The sequence below is a fragment of the Echinops telfairi genome, unplaced genomic scaffold (assembly GCF_000313985.2).
Source record: "Echinops telfairi isolate 266 unplaced genomic scaffold, ASM31398v2 ScPeMD7_7461;HRSCAF=8499, whole genome shotgun sequence".
NCBI lineage: Eukaryota > Metazoa > Chordata > Mammalia > Afrosoricida > Tenrecidae > Echinops > Echinops telfairi.
This window is the reverse complement of record NW_022111361.1, coordinates 1,551,012-1,559,632: the sequence shown is the minus strand read 5'-3', so window position 1 is coordinate 1,559,632 and position 8,621 is coordinate 1,551,012. Positions and strand designations below refer to the sequence as shown.

General features: G+C 43.8%; 1 pseudogene; it reads left to right on the top strand.

Moving 5' to 3' along the window:
* The first annotated feature begins 2,631 nt into the window (after nt 1–2,631).
* LOC101657372 lies at nt 2,632–7,004 on the top strand (annotated as a pseudogene).
* The last annotated feature ends 1,617 nt before the right edge of the window (nt 7,005–8,621 follow it).

Genomic DNA, 8,621 nt, shown 5'->3' with positions numbered 1-8,621 from the left:
GAAAAACAATTCTGGCTCATAGTGACCCCATGTGTTTCAGAATACTACTGTGCTGTTAGGTTTTCTTGGCTGTAATGATGGAAATTAATCAGCACATCTTTCTTCCAAGATGTTATTTTCTTCCGCAGAGGGTTCAAACCACCAGCCTTGTATATACTAGCCATGCCACAGTGTTTGTACCACCTGGGGACCTTACTTGGCACAGAGTAGACACTCAGTAAATACTTAGAGGCAGGAAAACAGGCGAGAAGAAGGGAGGGGTGGAGAGAGCAAATGAGAAAAGGAAGGTATGTGTGCATCACCATCACTTGAGTGTCTCTTAAAAATACATAGATTCTGATTTTGGCTATCTGGGGTGGAAAGGCCACTTCTCAGCAGGGATGTTGCATGGGAGTGAACCTTTTTAAAGCTCTCTTTGAGTCCGATTGAAAGCTGCGAGTTTATAGAACTGAGATACTGTGTCTTGGTTCTTCCTGAGGCAGGCTGTCAGATGGACTGACCTGATTCTGCCAGTTTCCTAGAATGGCAAGAGTCATGGGTGCGTCTGAAGTAAAGGAAATGGCCTCAAACCTCTTCTTGGCTAGTTTCTTTATGTGACGCCCCTGGAACAGCCAGAAATAGTCATCAGATTCTTTCATTTGAGCGCAACCTACAGGGACATTTTACCTCTTCAGATTGTAAATCCCAAACCTCTCTCACTCTTTGTTTGATACCAGACCCTGTGCTCCTCTTTTGGAGGAAACCAAATATGATTCGGTGGCAGAATTCTGCCCCTTCTTTTGGGAAACCAGGGCTTGACCCCAGTCAGGCATATTCACCACCACCACCCCTCTGTCAGGGGAGGCTTAGCTCTTGCCCGGCAGAATCAACTAAGAAGAAATGCCCCGCAATCTGCTTCCAACAAGTCAGCCAGTTGAAACCCTGCGCATCACCATGATCTGATTGACAGCCAGTCAGGGGAGGGCAACCCAGAATTGGGCAGCATTTCACTCCACTGCCACCACCAAAGAACTGGTGCATTCCTGAGCTCTTGAACTTCAGACTGTCATTGTTGAGAGATATAGGGACTGCATTTGACCACGACTGCATTCATCAGATCCTGAGATTTTAAACCTCAAGTCTAGGAGAGCAAAAAACAGGGGGAAAGAAAGTAGGTTTGGCTTCTGAGAATGATAATAAGATGTATCACTACTGTGCAGGTTCCCAGAGCCTTAAAAAGCACTGCTTAACTGCGAAATACCAAGCCCTAAATGTATCGTATCTGAGGGACGATGGCCTCTGACGTGGCAGGGTCTGTGCGATACAGAGATGAGAACAATAGCGCAAAGGGGAGGAGGAAATTGGTACATTTGATTCTGAAATAAATTACAGCAGTCAGGAGCTCTGCTGTGCCTGCGAGAATGACCTGTCAGGAAGTAAGGTACAGCAGAGGGAATGGTGGGTGGATTCTTGTTACAGTCACCAAAATATCCTGACAATAAGAATGTCCTGAAAGTAAAATCAATAGAAACAATTCCTTCTAAAGCTCTTTTATATAAATACATGTACGTAGTGATAATATGAAATATATATATATATATATTCATATTTCTGACTAGGAACCGTTTTCTCCATTGTTTGTTGGCCTGCTTCAGGGAAATTAAATATAGTGTGAGTCGAAGGCGGTGCTTTGTGATTCTCCATCAGGGAGCTTTAGAATACAGACACACACCCGGGGACAGTTGGTCATGCCTGGAGATAGTGTGGGCTGGTGCAACAGGAAGAATGGGAATTGTGTGCCATAGGTAGAGGCCAAGATGCTCCTCAGATTTGTCAGCACATAGGACTGTGCTTCCAAAGTTAACCCCAGATGTCAGTGCTACTAAGGTTCAGGAAGCTTGGTTTAGGGGAAGCCCTTGGCTTTTGTTTCTTAATTTGTTCAGCCTCAAGTGTCATATTTATTTAAATAAAAACTCAATGCCATTGCGTCTGTTCTGACTAGTGGCCACACTAATACTCGTAATCAAAGAGAAAGATAGGGCTTTTACTCCTATCAGTCTCGGAAACCCACAGGGACAGTCCTACCCTGCCCTGTAGGGTCGCTACGAGTCGGCATCAACACCATGGCAGTGGATTTAATACTCACAGCCCTCTTGTAAGACAGGTGTTGTTAAGTGCCATCCAGTTGATTTCCAATTCAAAGAGGATCCGTGTGACTCAGCAGAACCACTCCATCGGGGTTCCTAGGCTGCAAACATCATGAGACTAGGTTGCCAGGCTTCCTGCCACGGATCCCCCTACGGGGTCACACACCAACTTTTGAAGCTGATCTACCGGGCCTCTAGGGCTGCTGAGAGTAGACAGCCTTATTTAGGGATGCGATGTCCTAGGGCTCTGATCTAGCCATTAGCAACTCAATGCGTAACCCCGGGCCACCAGGACTCCGTGCCTGGGCACAGAGCAGTAGTAGAAGTCCCTCAACCATAGTGATTTCCTAGGGAGTGTCCGGCTTTCTACCACACCCTGCTCCTCCGTTTGGAGCCTGGGGTATCTGAGAGAAGTCCCTGGGAGCTGGACAGAGAAACAGATCAGCTCTGTTTCTAGCAGGGTAGAAAGAGATCATCCCAGCAGGGTGGATGGTATTTTCTCACGATGAGGAACTGTTTTTTCTCTATCAAGTTCAACCTGCAGGATCAGATGACACTCTACCTCTCTATCCTCAAACAGAAGTTGAACGGAATAGAGTTAAATGACCAGAGTTCATATCCAGGGGACAAGAGGCAGGTCCCAGGACCCAACCAAGGAGGGCAAGGAACACAAAAAGCAAAATGGGAGAGAGATTGGGTATGAAGACAAGACTTTGCCCCATAAGATGAGAAAGAAATGGCCAAAAGACATCCCAAGAGCCCAAAATAGGAATCACACACTAATGTTCTTAAACATTTGAGCTCGGGGACACAATGTAGGAGAGAGGTTACATCCAACTGTGTGAACTTAAGTCCCGTCTTCATAATTTATTACGTTTTTAAGCTTGTGCGAGAGACTTCTCTCTGCCTCAGGTAGTGATTTTTCTAAGGTCACTTTTGTCTCATTATTTGATTCATATTTTATTGGGGGCTCCTACAGCTCTTCTCACAATCCATACATATATCCATTGTGTCGAACACATCTGTACATATGGTGTCATCATCTTTTTCAAAACATTTTCTTTCCACTTGGGCCTCTGGCATCAGCTCCTCATTTTTTTAACTGAAGCTGATTGATAATAACCTTTAGTCAATGTTAACATTGAACAGATATAAGAATTAATCTTAGTTCTTCTAAGTCATGCTTGCATGTTTATTTCACACTGAAAACATGCTCTTACCAAGAGTAAGTTACTCTTTGCTACAAAACAAAATGGGGTTGAGAAATAAGAGAGGGTAATCTTATAGACAGAAAGGAGGGAAAATAATATAGTTAGAGAGTGATGAGGAGTGAGGTGATACAATTAGAGGGGGAATGATGAGAAGAAGTAATGAAATGAGTATTACACATGGAAAGGAGAGAATGGTAAGTAAAAGAGATTATATTTATGCATCTTAGTGATGAGTGCAATGAGCTTTATGCATTACAGAATTTCTAATGTAAACAACAATTTGTACACCATACATGTTGATAATGATAGTAATTTGTTCAAATTATAGCAATAGAATAGTGTAAGATATAGTGTTCACCATTAGCAGATAATCAGCAGATTTAGAAAGAAGTAATTTTTTGCAACTTGATGCAAACATAAACTATTTTATTAATTTTGCAAGTCATGGAAATTTAAGTTTTAAATGAACCCAAGAAGTCATCCTCTCCCTGTTGTCGTGGTCATTGATTGGTGCTATTGAGCTGGCTTCAGCTCGTAGGACCACAGACTGAAGCACTGCCCTCTCCCGTGCCGTCCTCATGACTGCTCTTAGGGTAGAGCCCTGGTTGCAAACATGGTGTCAATCTCCTCCCTCTTCCCCTTTTCACTGCCCTTTCACTTTACCTTCTCCAGGGACTGGTCTCCCCTGATAGCATATCCACAGCACACGCAAGGAAGTTTTGCCATCCTTGCTTCCCAGGAGCATTGTGGCTGTACTGCTCTCCACCCTGATTTGTTTATCCTTTTGGTAGTCCATGGTACTTCAATATTCTTCCCAGACCCATAACTCAAATACATGGTGTTTTCTTTTGTCTTCCTTCTTCAATGTCCTACTTTCCATTTATAAATGCTAATGAAAATCCGAGGACCTGGCTCAGGCACACCGTAGTCCTCAGAGTGACACACTTGCTCTTCAGTGCTTTAAAGAGGTCTTGTGCAGCAGAGTTACCCAAGGCAATGCACCCTTGGAGCTCTTGACTGTTGTTTCCATGAGCATTGATTGTGGATCCACGCAAGATGAAATTCTTGACAACTTCCTTCTGTTCTCTGCTTCTTGTGATGTTACCTCTTGGTACAGTTGGGAGGTTTTGGTTTCCTTTATGTGAAGTTGCAAAAAATGATCCCTTCAGGAGCAGTGCTGAGAGTGGCGATACGGGAGGGTGGAGGGAAGGTGGGGTAGAAAGGGGGAACCAATTACAAGGATCTACATATAACCTACTCCCTGGGGATGGACAACATAAAAGTGAGTGAAAGGAGACGTCAGGCAGTATAAGATATGATAAAAATAATAATACTTTCTAAATTATCAAGGGTTCATGAGGAAGGGGGAAATGGGGAGGGAAGGAAAAAAAATGAGGAGCTGATACCAAGGGCTCAAGTAGAGAGCAAATGTTTTGAGAATGATGATGGTAATATATGTATAGATGTGCTTGACACAATGGCTGTATATATGGATTGTTATAAGAGTTGTACAAGCCCCCAGGAAAATTATTTTTTTAAAAGACTGATTCTTGATCTTCATCAGAAAATACTTTAAGTTCTCCTCACATTCAGTGAGCAAAAATGTGTTATCTGAATGTCACATGTTGTTAATCAACCTTCCTCCAATCCTGATGCCGCTGTCTCCTTCACATAGTCTGGTTCCTCAGAGTATTGCTTAGCACACAGATTGAATAAGTATGGTGAGAAGATAGAACCCGGATGATGCACACCTTTCCTGATATTAAACTACACAGCATTCCCTTGTTGTGTTTGAGCAGTGGCTCCTCAGCCCATGTACAGGTTCTGCATGAGCACAATGAAGTGTTCTGGAATTCACCCCCTTCTCAAGGCTACCCATAGTTTGTTATGATCCACACAATCAAGTGTCTTTATCGAGTCAACGAAACACAGGTCAGCGCTTTTCTCGCATTCTCTGCTTTCAGCCAAGACCCGTCTGACATCAGCAATGATACCCTTTGTCCAAGGGCCTCTTCTGAATCCCGACTGAATTTCTGGAAGATCCCTGTCAATAGACTGCTACAACTGTTGTTAAATGATTTTCAGCAAAAAAAAATTATTTACTAGCATGTAATATTAATGATATTGTTCTGTAATTTTCACATTCTGTTTGGTCATCTTTCTTTGGAATGGGTAAAAATCTGGATCTCTCCAGTCAGTTAGCCAGGTAGCTGTCTTCCAAATTTCTTGGTATAAGTGAATGAGAGCTTCCCGTGCTTAATAATGTGTTGAAACATTTCAGTTGATCGTCTGCCGATTCCCTGGAATCTTGCTTTTCATGAACACTTGTAGTGCAACTTGGACTTGTTTCTTCAGTGCCATTGGTTCTTGTCCAGATGCTTCCTCTTGAAATCGTTGAACACGGACCAGTTCCTTTGGGGTACAGTGCCTCTGTGTGTTCCTTATATATTCATTTGATGACCCCTGCATTGGTCAATATTTTGCGCATAGAATCTTGCAACATTGCAATTCACTTGAGTTTTTCTTTGGTTCTTTCAGCTTAAAATATACTGAGTATGTTCCTCCTTTTTGGCTTTCTAACTCTGGGTCTTTGCACATCTCACTATAAAACTTTACTCTGGAGTCTGGCTCTCTGCCCCTTGGAAGTCGGTTTGCGGTAGATTCCGTCGCTCCCTCGGACTTGCCGCCACTGCTGCTCCGTGGCTTTCGTGACCAGGCAGTTCATGCGCTCTGTGTCCTCCCGGTCCGCCGCCTTGGCCACGGCGAAGAAAATCGTCCTCAAACACGTGACAGTCATCGCGGTGGACTGATGGGGGCCGGCATCACCCAGGTTGCTGCAGCAACTGGCCACACAGTAGTGCTGGTAGACAGGCAGGCAGAGGGCATCCCGGCAAAATCTAAAAAGGGGATTGAGGAAAGCCTTAAGAAAGTGGCCAAGAAGAAGTTTGCAGACAACCCAAAGGCCACCGAGGAGTTGGTTGGGAAGACCCTGAACAGCATCTCGACCAGCATGGACGCTGCGTCTGTGGTCCACAGCGCAGACCTGGTGGTGGAGGCCATCGTGGAGAACCTGACGGGGAAGAATGAGCTCTTCGGCAGGCTGGACAAGTTCGCTGCTGAACATACAATTTTTGCCAGCAACACTTCCTCTTTGCAAATCACAAGCATAGCCAGTGCCACCACCAGACAAGACCGATTTGCCGGGCTCCACTTCTTCAACCCAGTGCCCCTCATGAAGCTTGTGGAGGTCATTAAAACCCCCATGACCAGCCAGAAGACATTTGAATCTCTGATAGACTTTAGCAAAACCCTAGGAAAGCATCCTATTTCTTGCAAGGACACTCCGGGGTTTATTGTCAACCGTCTGCTGGTGCGGTACCTCATGGAAGCAATCAGCCTGTATGAACGAGGGCGTTCATGACATTGACTGCCATGAAGCTGGGAGCTGGCTACCCCATGGGCCCTTTTGAACTGATTGCCTACGTTGGACTGGACACCACCAAGTTTATTGTGGATGGGTGGCAAGAAATGGATGCAAAGAACCCCTTGTTTCAGCCCAGCCCGATCTTGAATCAGCTGGTAGCAGAGAAGAAGTTGGGCAAGAAGACTGGAGAAGGGTTTTACAAACACAAATGATCACTCTGGGAAGCACCCATGGAAGCGTGTGCCAGCCAGCTGCCCGAGGGCCCGCGGGAACGCGCTCTGGTCAGACGCTCTCGCGCCGCACCACCTGCTCACTGCACATTTTTATTGTAATCTTTCTGAAGTAATCATGTCCACTAGTTACAGGAATAACAGATCCCTTCCTTGAGACTAATTGCCTTTTTTATTCTGTTCATTTTGGAGTTGTTCTTAAAAAGCTTTGTACCCTTGGTGCCTTGGGACAGACATTTCTTTCGAATCTTTTCCTTTCGGTAAAGAATTGTCTGAACTCCTTCCCTTGTGTAGGGAAATGCCTCCTCTGGGCCCCCCGGCTGTCTTGAGGGAGAGTCGTGAGCCATCGGGATGCTGTTTGCCTGTGACTCTTGTCTGAGAACAGGGCGACCTACAGCCACGAGCCTTTCCCTACGGGCGCCTCATCCTGAGGCGGCTGGTGGGAGCGCCTCCACACTCTGGGTTTGCAGGGAGTCGCCTTCTCAGCACTCACCGCTGCCATCTGGATGACTACTGTCTGTCTGCTCTGTTTTAACAAATCAGTGTATCCCACACTGCCTACAAATTGACTTTGATAAAATGTAAGCTTCTTTAAAAATTGAAAATAAAATGTGTATGATTTAAAAGAAAAATGAGGACCTAATGCCGGGGGTTTAAGTGGAGAGAAAATATTTTGAGAATGATGAGAACAATGAATGTACAAATGCGCTTTACACAATTGATGTGTGTATGGATTATGATAAGAGTTGTATGAGCTCCTAATAAAATGATTTTTTTTAAAAAGCAAAAAAGCAAACAGAAAAAGACTTTGTCTTTTCAAACTGCCTTTTGAACTTTTCGGTTTATCATTTAGGCATCAACATCTCTTCCATTTACTTTAGCTTCTCTACAATCAAGAACAAGTTTCAGGGTCTCTTGTGACATCCGCTTGGATCTTGCTTTTCTTTCCTGTCTTTTTAATACACTTTTGCTTTCTTCATGTATGATGTTCTTGATGTCATCCCACAGCTTTTCAGGTATCCTATCAATGGTCAATGAGTCAAACCTATTCTTGAGATGTTCTCAAAATTAAGGTGGGATAAACTCAAGGTCATGTTTTGGCTCTTGTAGACTTGTTTTGATTTTCTGAAACTTCAACCTGAACTTACATATGAGCAATTAATAGTCTGTTCCACAGTCAGCCCCTGGTTAGTAATTTTGACCTTCACCTTCGTTTCTTAATGAAGCTGAAGTCAATTTGAATTTTGTATATTTCATCTAAGGAAGTCCAATTGCATCATCACCATCTGTATCATCATATTGTTGGGGAAAAAACATATTTTCAAAGAAGACAGCATTGGGCTGGCAAAATTATTTCATGTAGACTCCAGCTTTGTTTCTATCACCAAAGCTTTATTTTCCACTGGCTTTTCCTTCCAGAGCATCGTAAGTGCATGTTTGATCAATTTCAGATGCCCAAGCCAGTTGAATTCTTCAGTGTTTATCACTGACTTTAGTGGTTGATACCTACATATAAATAATACTTACATTGATTGGATTTCCTTGTATGCATACGGATATTATCCTGTCATTGACAGCACTGTACTTCAAGATAGATCTTGAAATGCTCTGTTTGATGACCGATGCCATA